Source organism: Chiloscyllium punctatum, chromosome 14, assembly GCF_047496795.1.
Source record: "Chiloscyllium punctatum isolate Juve2018m chromosome 14, sChiPun1.3, whole genome shotgun sequence".
NCBI lineage: Eukaryota > Metazoa > Chordata > Chondrichthyes > Orectolobiformes > Hemiscylliidae > Chiloscyllium > Chiloscyllium punctatum.
In genome coordinates this window covers 2,652,788-2,664,880 of record NC_092752.1, presented here as the reverse complement: position 1 = coordinate 2,664,880, position 12,093 = coordinate 2,652,788, and the positions used below count along the sequence as shown (strand labels likewise).

Genomic DNA, 12,093 nt, shown 5'->3' with positions numbered 1-12,093 from the left:
ACCAGGCAACATCCTCATAAACCTTCTCTGCACCCTCTCCAAAGCGTTCAAATACTTTTGGTAATGTGGCGACCAGGACTGTACACAATATTCTAAACGCGGCTGAACCAACATCTTGTAAAGTTTAATATGACCTGCCAGCTCTTATACTCAATAGCCCGCCCAATAAAGGCAAGCATACCATATGCCTTCTTGACGACTCTAGCCATCTGTGCAGCCACCTTCAGGGTACAATGGACCTGAACTCCCAGACCTCTCTGCTCATCAACGTTTCCCAAGGCTCTTCTGTTTACAGTATTGTTCGCTCTAGAATTAGATCTTCCAAAATGCATCACCTCACATTTGGCTGGATTGAACTCCATCTGCCACTTTTCAGCCCAACTCTGCAGTCTATCTATATTCTTTTGTATTCTTTGATAGTCCCCTATGCTTTCTGCTACGCGACCACTTTGTGTCATCTGTCAACTTACTGATCAGACCACCAGTACCCTCTTCCAGATCATTTTGGTATATCACAAACAAAGTGGCCCCAACGTTTGAGAGAAGATTTGTAGCTCGGGTGCTCGTTGTTGTGGTTCTGTTTGCCAAGCTGGGAATTTGTGTTGCAGACATTTCTCCCCTGTCTAGGTGACATCCTAAGTGCTTGGGAGCCTCCTGTGAATGCCGGAGGAAAGATCACAGAAGCGCTTCACAGGAGGCTCCCAAGCACTGAGGATGTCACCTAAACAGGGGACGAAATGTCTGCAACACAAATTCCCAGCTCAGCGAACAGAACCACAGTGGCCCCAACACTGACCCCTGTAGAACACCACTGATCACCTTTCTCCATATCAAGAAACTCCCTTCAATTACTACTCTCTGTCTCCTGTTGCTCAACCAGTTCTTTATCCACCTAGCTAGAACCCCTGCACACCATGTGACTTCACTTTCTCCATTAGTTTATCATAGGGAACCTTATCAAACGCCTTGCTGAAGTCCACGTATATGACATCTACAGCCATTCCTTCATCTATCAACTTGGTCACTTCCTCAAAGAACTCTATTAAGTTTGCAAGCATGATCTCTCCCACTCAAAACCATATTGCTGATCACTGATAAGCCCATTCTCTTCCAAATATATATAGATTCTATCCCTCAATACCTTCTCCAGCAACTTTCCCACCACTGATGGCAGGCTCACTGGTCTGTAGTTACCTGGAATATCCCATCTACCTTTCTTGTACAGGGGGACAACATTAGCATCTCTCCAATCCTCCAGCACTTCACGTGTTTAAGGATGCTACAAAGATATGTTACGGCCCTCGCTATTTCCTCACTCACCTCCCTCAGCAATCTGGGATAGATCCCATTCAGTCTTGCCCAACTTAATATCCTTCAGCCTACCCAACACATCCTCCCTCCTTATGTCAGCGTGATCCAGAGTAAACAAACTTTTGTCTCTAATCTCAACACTCACCATGTCCCTCTCTTCAGTGAGCACTGATGCACAGTAATCAGTGAGAATCTCACCCATTTTTTCTGATTCAATACACAACCTTCCTTCGTTATCCTTTAGTGGACCAACCCTTTCTCTAGTCAACCTCTTACTTTTTAAATATGAATAAAAGGCCTTTGGATTCTCCTTAATTCTGTTCACTAAAGTTATTTCATGACCCCTTTTAGCCCGCTTGATTCCTTGTTTAAGATTGGTCTTTCTCTTCCAATATTCCTCCAGGGCCCGTTCTGTTCTCAGCTGCCTAGACCTTTTCCTTTTGGCTAGTCGCACAATTTCTCCTTTCATCCAGAATTGTTGTCAGATCTCCAACACCGGCAGCTCTTCATTTTATTTAAAAATGGTCGACGAGTTGTTGCTTTGATACAGTAACCCCACGACCAATCATTTCGAGATCACAAGTCTCAAAATTGGCACATGCTCCCCCAGCAAAGCAACTTCTCACATGACAGGAAGACAGGAGGCCAGGTGGCTTGGGTGATCCTGTCCTAGGATTGCTGCAACCATCAGTGAGTTAATTGGTGACTTGCTTGCCAGGACACACTATCTTCCAAAACGCATATGGTGACAAAGCAAAATTTTGGTAGCCAATAAAAAAAAAATCAATCACCTCATTGGGGACTGCCATTTCCAAATATTCCCACCAAAGGTACATTTTCACACATTTAATGAAAGAGAAGCAAGAAGAACAGATTGTGAGTGTGTCCGTAGCCAAAGACAAAAGGAGTGACAATGCTGGTAAAGGAGAGATTGAGGGGTAAAATAGGTGTCAATGAAGGTTTGAAAAAGGAGAAAATGGGTCCACTCTGCTGTGAATAAGTCAACAAGTCAGTAATATGTCACAGCTGAGAGAGATGTGGGAGATCCAAGAACAATTGAGGACTAAGGTCATGCCCTCAAATGGATAACGGGGTGCTGTCCTCAAATTTGCTTTGCACTTTGTTGGATTGTTATTATAGGTCAAGAACAGAAATGCTTGGTCCCTCTTTTATCAGTCTTCAGTGAGAATGAGGGCAAATTGCTGATCATTCTGCATGATGTAGCAGAGTTGTTCTGGGTGGATTCTGACCTGTTTAATGTTATGTTGATGATTAAAGTGGGTATATCAAGATTGGTCAATGCTGGAAAACTCCCCTCCTGCAAACATGAAGTGTCAGCAGTGACAGAGAATGGCTTGTCTGCTCTGACTACTCTTTTCTTGCTTTTTTGTCTACCTTCTATTCTCATTCTTTACCTCGAGTTCAGATGATATTAACAGTGGACTTCACTGACCCGGAGTAATCCCAGTGCGGACTTAGAGCATTTGTAAAACTGAAGCTGCGGAGGCAGCGGCTGGAGCCCAGACAGCAGTCAGCGACGATATAATGGTCAGGGTCAAAGCCTTCCAAGCAGTGGGGAAGCCTGGCGTGTCCAGGTGAGTCTAAGCCCAGTGCTGGAGACAGTGAGCCCTCTTGGGAAGGCTCAGCTTGGAACATCTGTAGACCGATGACTCAAAAAAGGACTGTAATGTTTGACACTTTGACCTTATTTCTTTATTTTTCTAGTATTATGCTAAAATGACTGCGGTGCTGACCTTTTTAAACTTAGATCTTTATTCCTCTATTTCTGTAATGAAGATTTTGTACCCAGGCACTTTATACCTAAGATGGTGCCATGTATGACAACATTGTTGTACTATTGTACCCAATATTTGAGTGCAGGGGACAATAAAACCTAAATCTAAAATCTAAGTCTAGCAGGTATTAGGGAAATACTAAATAAAAACCAAACAAATTATGGATCCTGTGAATCAGAGACAAAAACAGAAGTTACTGGAAAAGCTCAGCAGATCTGGCAGCATCTGTGAAGAGAAACCAAAGTTAACGTTTGGGTCCAGTGACCCTTCCCCAGAAGGTGTTAATTGTAAAAGTTGCCTGGAGTAATTGCCCTTATTGCAAAGGTAATGGACTACAGATATAGGGAAGTCTTGCTAAAACTATATGGGCACTAGTTAGTCACACCTAAATCACTGATTTAATCCCCTTATCTAAGGGGAGATACACCAGCATTGCAGACAGTCCAGGGAAGGTTCACTTAGTTGACCCTGTGTATGGAGGGACTGTTTTATGAGGAGAGGTCAAGTAGGTTGGATGTGTGCTCATTGGAGTTTAGAAAAATAACAGGCAACCTTATTGAAATGTCCAAGATTCCTGGGGATTTGACAGAATAGATGTGGAAAGGTTGTTTTCCCATGTGGGAGGATCTGGAGCCAGAGGGTCGAATATCAGAGTAAGGGGTTGTCCATTTAAGACAGGGATGAGGAAGAATTTTCTTTGACCACAGAGGACTGTTAGTGTTGGGTCATTAAGTATGTTCAAGGCTTAGATATATATTTTATTCAGTAATGGAAGCAAGGGTCATGGAGAAAGGGCAGAAAGGTGGAGTCAAGGATTATAAGATGAGCCATGATCTTATTGAATAGCAGAGCAGATCAATGGGCTGAATGGCCTGCTTCTGCTCCGACATCTCATGGTTTGCCTGGGTCACATGTTCTGAGATCTCCTCCCTAAACCATTTGCAGCTCTACTTCCATTAAAGCAGTTACTTAAAATAACAAAATCACTAGTGTAGAAACAGGCCATTTGGCCCAACAAGTCCACACTGACCCTCCGAAGAGTAACTCACTCAGACCCATTCCCCTACCCTATTAAGTCACATTTACCCTTGACTAATGCACCTAATTGATACATCCCTGAACCCTATGTGCAATTTACCATGGCCAATTCACCTGACCTGCACATCTTTGGATTGTGGGAGGAAACCAGAGCACCTGGAGGAAACCCACGCAGACACAGGGAGAATGTGCAAACTCCACACAGATAGTCGCCTGAGGCTGGAATTGAACCCGGGTGCCTGGCGTTGTGAGGGCAACAGTGCTAACCACTGAGCCACTGTGCCACATCAAAGAGGTACTTAACAACCACCTCTTTGCTCAAGCTGTTCTTCAACAATCCTCATAACTGTCTGCCTTAGTGCCAGATCTTGTTAATGCTCCTGGAAATTAGCTGAGCTGTTTGCCTTATTCCGATAAAGATCTTGTTGTAGACCTATATTTGGAGTTCGAGACGATATATCAATTACTGGCCAATCATAACCCAATGTGACTAAAGGTTAAGCAAATTTTAAAGTGAAATTGATTGCCTCTGTTGCAGGGCAGCTGGTTGTCGTGTCTGTCACACCCACCACTCCAGCCCCATTCAGCTCTGAAGGTTCATACCAGGCTCAAAATGTTTACGATTTCTCTACCCACTGGTGGTGCCACACCTACTGAGTTTCTCCAACAATTTCTGGGGTTGGTTTTCATTTCAGAGGATCCATTTTGTGGAGGCACAAAAGAAACTGTTCAAAAAGATTTTACATGAATATTATAAGAAAACATGATGGAATTGAAGTCAATGTGTAACATAACTGATTTGTGGCTAGCTACTGGAATAGAAGTAGATACAGACAAGAAAAGGGGTTAGAGATCCGGGTTAAACAGGGCTGATAAGCAATTATTTGGTTTTCTCTCCAGATAACAACCGTTGGAATGAATTATTCCAAACTAATACTACATCAACTGTGATTTCAAACAATTATTGTACACAGTTAATGAAACATCCATCCAAAAATATGTCACAGACACAAAACAAAAAGCAATCACGCTGGAACAATGTGTTTAAATGTTACAATGATAAGAAAGATTGTTCATTCAACCAAAAAAAAAATGGTTACTTTACAGTTGCCACACACATCAATTGTGGATCAAATTTCTTCAAAATTCAGCCTTTTCATAACTTCGGGCGAGTGAACCATAACCTTTCTTAATTTCCTAACAGACAGAAGACTTATTGCTCCAAAATAATTCCCACAGAATCCTAAGCAAACATCAGCTCCATGAAAACACTGCAGTCCAGGCAAAGATGGAGGCCAATGCCCATTTGATTCCCAAACATAGCTTTGAGTGATTTGAGGTTGCAAGCAGCTGCAAGTTAACAATCCAGAATAAAATCCTGGTTCACTGAGTGACTCTTAACATGTAATAAAATCCATTCTACCTCCACTCAGGCTTTCAGAGACCTAAAGGAGGCCATTCAGCCCTTAGTGCCTGCATTGACTCCTCTTCTACAACAATTGCTCCTTTCTTTATCAAGTATACATTCATTTTCATTCTGAATTCTACATCACCATCCACAGTGCACAACAAACTCCCCTTCGGTTCTTTCATCCTAAATACCATTCCTCTCACTCCTGCCATTAGAAACTGTTTCTCCTGGGAACTCATTTTGAAATGATCTGATGCAAAACCCACTTGAATTGAACACAAAGCCAGCATCCAAACTTAAAACTCTTCTATTCTGGAACACCATGATCCAGGTGGCCATTAAACACTTCAGCAAGCTGCTGTTCATACGTCTGACAATTTTCTGAAGTTCCATGTAGCATATGAAAATTCAACAGAACCATTGTATTTCAATGGCAAAAAGATTCATTTGATGTAGAGTTAAAAGCAACTTCCTTTTTCAAACAACACCTGTGACAAGGCACTGCTGGACAGAGGCAGCCTGTAATTGGAATACCAAGTGGTAATCCACCCATCTATTGAAATCGCTTTTTCTTCTCCCAAACCCCAGTACATTGACCAATCACACAAAGGTAGGTGAAATTTATTCTGCAGTAACCATCTGTAAGCAGCCAGGCTGTGAATCTCCCCCTTCACAGCAGCACAGTGATGATGGTGTGGGTGTAATCCAGCACCAACATCAAACACTGTCTCCTGTGAGTGGGTCAGCGATTATTCCAGAGAAGTTCCAGTGCCCTCCTGCGCACACAGCATCTAGAAGTATCCTTTCTAAAGAAGCTGTTGTCTGCATTATCGCGATGAATAGGTCACATAGGGAGCCATCTGCACCTGTCGCAACCTGCCAACTATACATGAGAGGCAGCTCCTTCCTCCTCCTCAGCCTCAAGAGGAGGGGAGGTAAGGTACTTCTAAGCACACATGCAATTCCCATGTTAGTGTCATACAGTCACTATATGATTAGGTTTCCATTTTGCTTCCAGCCCTTTTTCCAAATGGCCTAAATTACTGACATATCATTCGCCTGCCTCTATCCTCCTAACCAACAAAAAAATCAGGTTAGATCGGACAACAGAAACAGATGATTAAGGGAAGAATGGCAGATGATGGATATCTGAAACACGAGCAAAAACAAAACTGCAAACGCTCATCAGGATCCTTTGAGAGGGGGACTAAGAAAAAAAGCGGGGGGTGGGGGTGCATGCAGCAGGGGGAGGAGGAGAGGGCAAGTGCAAGGGGGGGGGGGGGGGGGGGCAAGTGCAAGTGGGCAAGACAGCAAACCCGCTCAGTTGTGGCGTTTCTCCTAGTTGTTTTGCTTTGATTTCTGTTTGAAAACAAACCATTTGCTCGAAGCTTAACTAGTACTTTAACCAGAACACACCTCAACAGCTTGGGAAAAGTCTGTGTTGATACAGATTTGCTCTCCAGGGCTCATGATCTGAACACGTCACAGCATGAACCAGCAGCATTTACTGAAATATGGCACTGTCGACTGTCACATCCAGTGAGAATCCCTATAGTATCTGGTGCATGTATGTACATACCTCTCCTCTTTGAAGATGCTCCTCAAAACCAGAGTAATCTTTTATCCATTTATGCTAACATCTCTTGGCTCAGGATCAAATAGTTACTGATAATTCTTCCGAGAAACATCTTGGGATGTTTTACTGCATTGAACGTTCTAAATTGCTCTAAGTGCAGCAGCAATCAGAATTTGAGTTAAGCTACAAAACTGGACACACGTAGTCAGCACCTCTCAAATACTCCTTAGAAGAAGAAATTTCCACTGCATTACGATTTAAAATATTTTCAGAATTCTGCAGCATGCCCTTGTCCAGGAACCTGACAAACTCCTGTTTCAAACAGCTGTAATTAGCATTTTTAAACCATACACTGCAAATCAAATCAGGAAGTGGTTTAAGGAAGAGTTACAATTTGTAAAGAGAATGACAACTATTTAGTGCTTTAGGAAAGAGAAAGCTTTCCAAATAGAATCTGACAAATGTTCAAAAGGTAAGGAATGATCAAAATTCTCATCTGCAGAATGCGGAATTTGGAGTGAAGAATATAGATAGTAGGACCAGAACTATGTTTAACAGACAGATATCCACATGCTGAATTACACAGCAAAAGATAGAGATTTACAAGTGGGTAATTTGAAATATGAAAGTTTAGTACAAATATCAGTTTCCACCTTTCCCTACTGGATTCTGACCTTGGCTGGAAGCCATCTTCCCCATTGAGCTGGACTGACCCACAAAAGAAAACATTCTGTGTGTGCCCACCTTGTTAAGATTATTCACAATCTTGACATATTTCAACCAAGTCACCTCTCACTCCTCTAAATTCCAGCAGAAACAGGGGAAAGGAGATCAGAGAATATGAAGTATAAAAATTATAATGGGGGGAGTTGCCCATAAAATTTAAATGATTATCATCCATTGAGACATAAAGATTGAACTCCACCTCCTTTAAACCACAGGGAATCATTTCAACAAGCTCAACACTTTTAGTGAATCATTGCCTATACTCACGAGAAACCAAACCACACTTTCCAAAGCAGCAGGGAGTTGCTGCATTCCAAGCTAATACAGGACAAGTGCAGAGCATCCAACACACTATCAGTTTCAGAATCGGAGAGATGCCCCTTTCATCAGTGCAACAACCAGCTACTTCCCACTGGAACTGCAAGCAAATCCAAATCTTAAATACAAGACAGTCACTAATATATCCAATAGGGAGCTCAGGAGAACCACCTCGAACCAGAGTGTGCAAGAATGTGAATTCATTCCCAGTGAGTGGTTAAGGTAAATCATATTGATACATTTAAGGGAAGCTGGATGAAACATGAAGGAGGACAGAAATATTGGAGATGACTGGAAGAGATAAGAGGAAGCAGCTCCTGTGGAGAAGGAACACTGGCTTGGAGTAGATGGAAAAAGACAGTTCCTGTGCTTTAATTTCTGTTCATTGTTGCTTCACAGGAGCATAACCATCTGACACATAACCATTCTGTTATCTCTAATGCAATCCTATCCCGAGCTGTATCAGTCAATCATTGTAATTGCAGTTTACAGATATTCAAAACAACCGAGCAACACACCTTCAGTAGTTTGAGAGGTACACCTGAGTTGGGGGGGGGGGGTGTTGTCCATCAGTCCATCACTTTCTCACACATCATTATCACTCTCACCAATGGGGAAGTTCTCCCAACCCTGGGCGAGTCGAAGATACCCTTCAAGTAGCACGGGGGGGGGGGGGGGGGAAGGAGGGGGGTGTCAAAGCTGCACTGGAACAGTACAAATGAACCGCTCACTCTATGTCATCAAGGAAAAAAATGAGCTGATTTTAATTTGGCTGACAGACAGATGGGAACGGGATTGAAAAATGTAATGATCCTTTTTGGCCAATGAAACCAGGCTGAGAAGTGACAACCTCAGTTTGATGGGTGCAAATCCTCATTTGTGCAAGATCTCATCAGGAAACACCAAAAATGAAACTGTTTCCCAAATGAATGCGGCAGTTGGGGAAAGAGGAATGGATTTTAGTCACGGTTGCATTCAAACAAGAATTTTAATTAAGTGAGTTGCAGATCATACAGAATAGATAATTACACTCTTCCTTTAAAAAAAAGCACTTTAATGAAGGTTACTGTTTAACAAGACTTCTGATTGTATGATCAAAAAAATGCACAAGTAGTTTCTTGCAGCAATTGCTGGCTGATCCACATGATCCAGTTGGTTTACACCTGTACTTTCCACCCAGTGTATTTTAATGGCATGGCGGCCAGCAGTGAGGCAGGAGGCACAATGGAGCACAATCAATACAAACCTTTTGGCAAAGCGGGCTGATTTACCCAAACAAACTCAACAATGGAAATTTATGATACATGCAACTCAGATACATTAAACATTTCAAGGAATTGGATAGAAAAGTCATTCAACTTTGCAGATTCCTGCTGTTTTGCAACATCACAAGAATATTACCAGACCAATTTGCAACAAGTACAAGCGATTAAAGCAAAACTAGGAAATCTCCAGGAACATCACTACATTGGCAAACTTCGCCAGTGAGTCATATCATTGGCTGAGCACCAGATCTGGATCAATTTAGCAGCAAGACAGACTTCACCACTGAGTGAGTTAGTCAACAGAGAGCTGCACATAACCCAGTGTCGAGCTGTACAGGCTACCTGATCTCAAAGTATAACTAAAATAACAATAAAAAAGGCCAATTAATTACAATGCTGACTTAACTTGCAGGTGCACAAAAAGCAGAAATCAATAAAGTTTTTAAAAAAAAAATCCTCAACCTTGAACTCATTGACTAACAATTGATGGTTTCTTTCAGGCATATTAGTCAATCATTCAGCATTCTGAGTCACTCAGATGGTGCTGGGGGGTGAGCCCTGATTTAAAAGTGGGCAATCAATAAAGTGAGAGTGAAGACTGGGTCAGGAAGTGAGCAGCTTAATTTTACCACGGCCGAGCACATGGTAATGTATTTCATTGCAACAAGGCCAAGTGGAATTGAAACTACCAACAAAATCTCAGATTTCACAAGAGCATAGTCACACCCACTAAAAGAAAATATCAAGTCTAATGCTATTCTTAGTTACTTGAAGCAGCTCACACTGCAATAATCAGAAACAAGGGCATGGTTTTTCCAACGATGGGAGTCATTTGCTAATATTTAGTTGTAAATACTTCAAATTTCATATGCAGTCAATTTCTTAATTAAAAGTGTGCAAAACATTTTAAAAGAATTGATTAATCTCTACAACCTTTAAAATTGAAAATTGCACAAAACAGCTTCTCTCGAACTCTCAATATGACCTACATTACTCTAATTTCTGTGCAGCAACAAACGTCACATTGAAGTCGGCCAGAGCGGGTGCTGGTTAATGCCATATTGATAACAAGGGGGAACCCTGTCTGTCATCTTAGCTGGACTTAAAAAGGTCCCACACTCACTATTTGGAAAAAGAAAAGGGAGTTCTACCCATCCTCCCACACACTAGAAGTCCTGGCCAAAATTTATTCCTCAAACATTAAAAAAAAATCAACACTGGCTGTAAAGTGATCTGAGACATCATGTCACCCTGAAAAGCACAAGATGTGTTCTCTCGCTAACTTAAGCAAATGATATATTAACCTCATAATCCTCCAAGATCAGACAATTCCAACTTCAACCAAATTCTGAATTTTTATTGCTCCAGATGTCAGGGCCCACATTTTTCTCTTATCAGGTGATCCCCAAGACATTTACAGCTATTGAGTACTTTGGAAATTCAGTTTTAATTTATGAAACTCTGCAGCCAAAGACCCTACAAGCTGCAATGTGATTGTGGAGCAGTTTTTATTTTTAAAAAATACATTAATGGAACTTAAGAACGACCAGCTGGACCAGAATTCATTGCCTGTCCCTAAATGCCCTTGCTAAGGTGCTGGTGAGCTGATGCTAAATTTAGGATAAATACAACCCAAATACTGCAGAAAACTCTCCTACTTGTGCTTGAATAGCGATATAGATTATTTTAGATGATCCTTGGAGGATAGGCACAATCTCAGCTGAATGCCTCACTTGAAAGACAGCAATCTCTCAGGGTACACAACAAAGACTCTGGGTAATCCAAGATGGAGGAAGGGACAAATTTCTGGCTGTAACAGGCTGCTCCTTTTTTTTGAGCTATTTTAGGCATTGGAAATGATTTCCTCAAATTCCAGGAGCAGCATTTACTGTTTTATATGCTGTTGCATTGTTTTGGAACTTTGGAGGAAAAGAAACGTTAAAACAACACACTTTTAAAAGGGAGATGTACAGACAAAGGCAGCACATGGTGAGGTCGGTGCAGGAGAGACAGAAAGAAATGCTGCTGACAGAGCACTGAACTGCGCAGTTACTGCCTTTGCTGTTTGAATTCATTTATTGCTTGACTCAGAGTGCATCTGAGAAAATTAACAAACAGTGAAATTCACAACTGATCTTGGAGGAACCTGTTTGGGAGAGGTCACAGCACAGAAACAGATAAGTGATTATTGGTAAGTGTGGCCTTACAGTAAGTCTGCAGTAGTGAGTAGAGTGGGTTTTCTTGATAATATGTCTTATTGAGATATGTCTCTTGATTAAACTTAAAAATATGTGCCATTAAGTATCAAGTTAGCCTGGAGTAAGAGAGGATTGGAAGGAGCAAAAACAGCCTTTCGTAGAGTGATTTGCTCTTCTTGTCAGATGTGGGAGTTTCGGGAGAGTTTACATGTCACTGACAATTATATCTGCAATTAATGCCATTGGCTGCAAACCAAATGGGTCGGTTGGAGAGAGTGTTAGAGGCAATGAGGAATTTACAAGAGCAACAGGATGTGATGGCTGGCAGTTATAGGAAGGGAGAAAAGTTGCAGTTAAAGTCACGTAGATGGGTTAACTCCAGGAAAGGTAAGAGAGATAGGCAGGTGGTGCAGGAATCTTCTGTGGCTATCCCCATTTCAAACAAGTATGCTGT

At 41.8% G+C, this 12,093-nt stretch overlaps 1 protein-coding gene across 2 annotated transcripts in view; it reads right to left on the bottom strand.

Annotated features, from left to right (window-relative positions):
• Positions 1–12,093, bottom strand: part of LOC140485544 (protein phosphatase 3 catalytic subunit alpha) — a 303,903-nt gene that overhangs the window by 268,465 nt on the left and 23,345 nt on the right. The window lies entirely within an intron of this gene.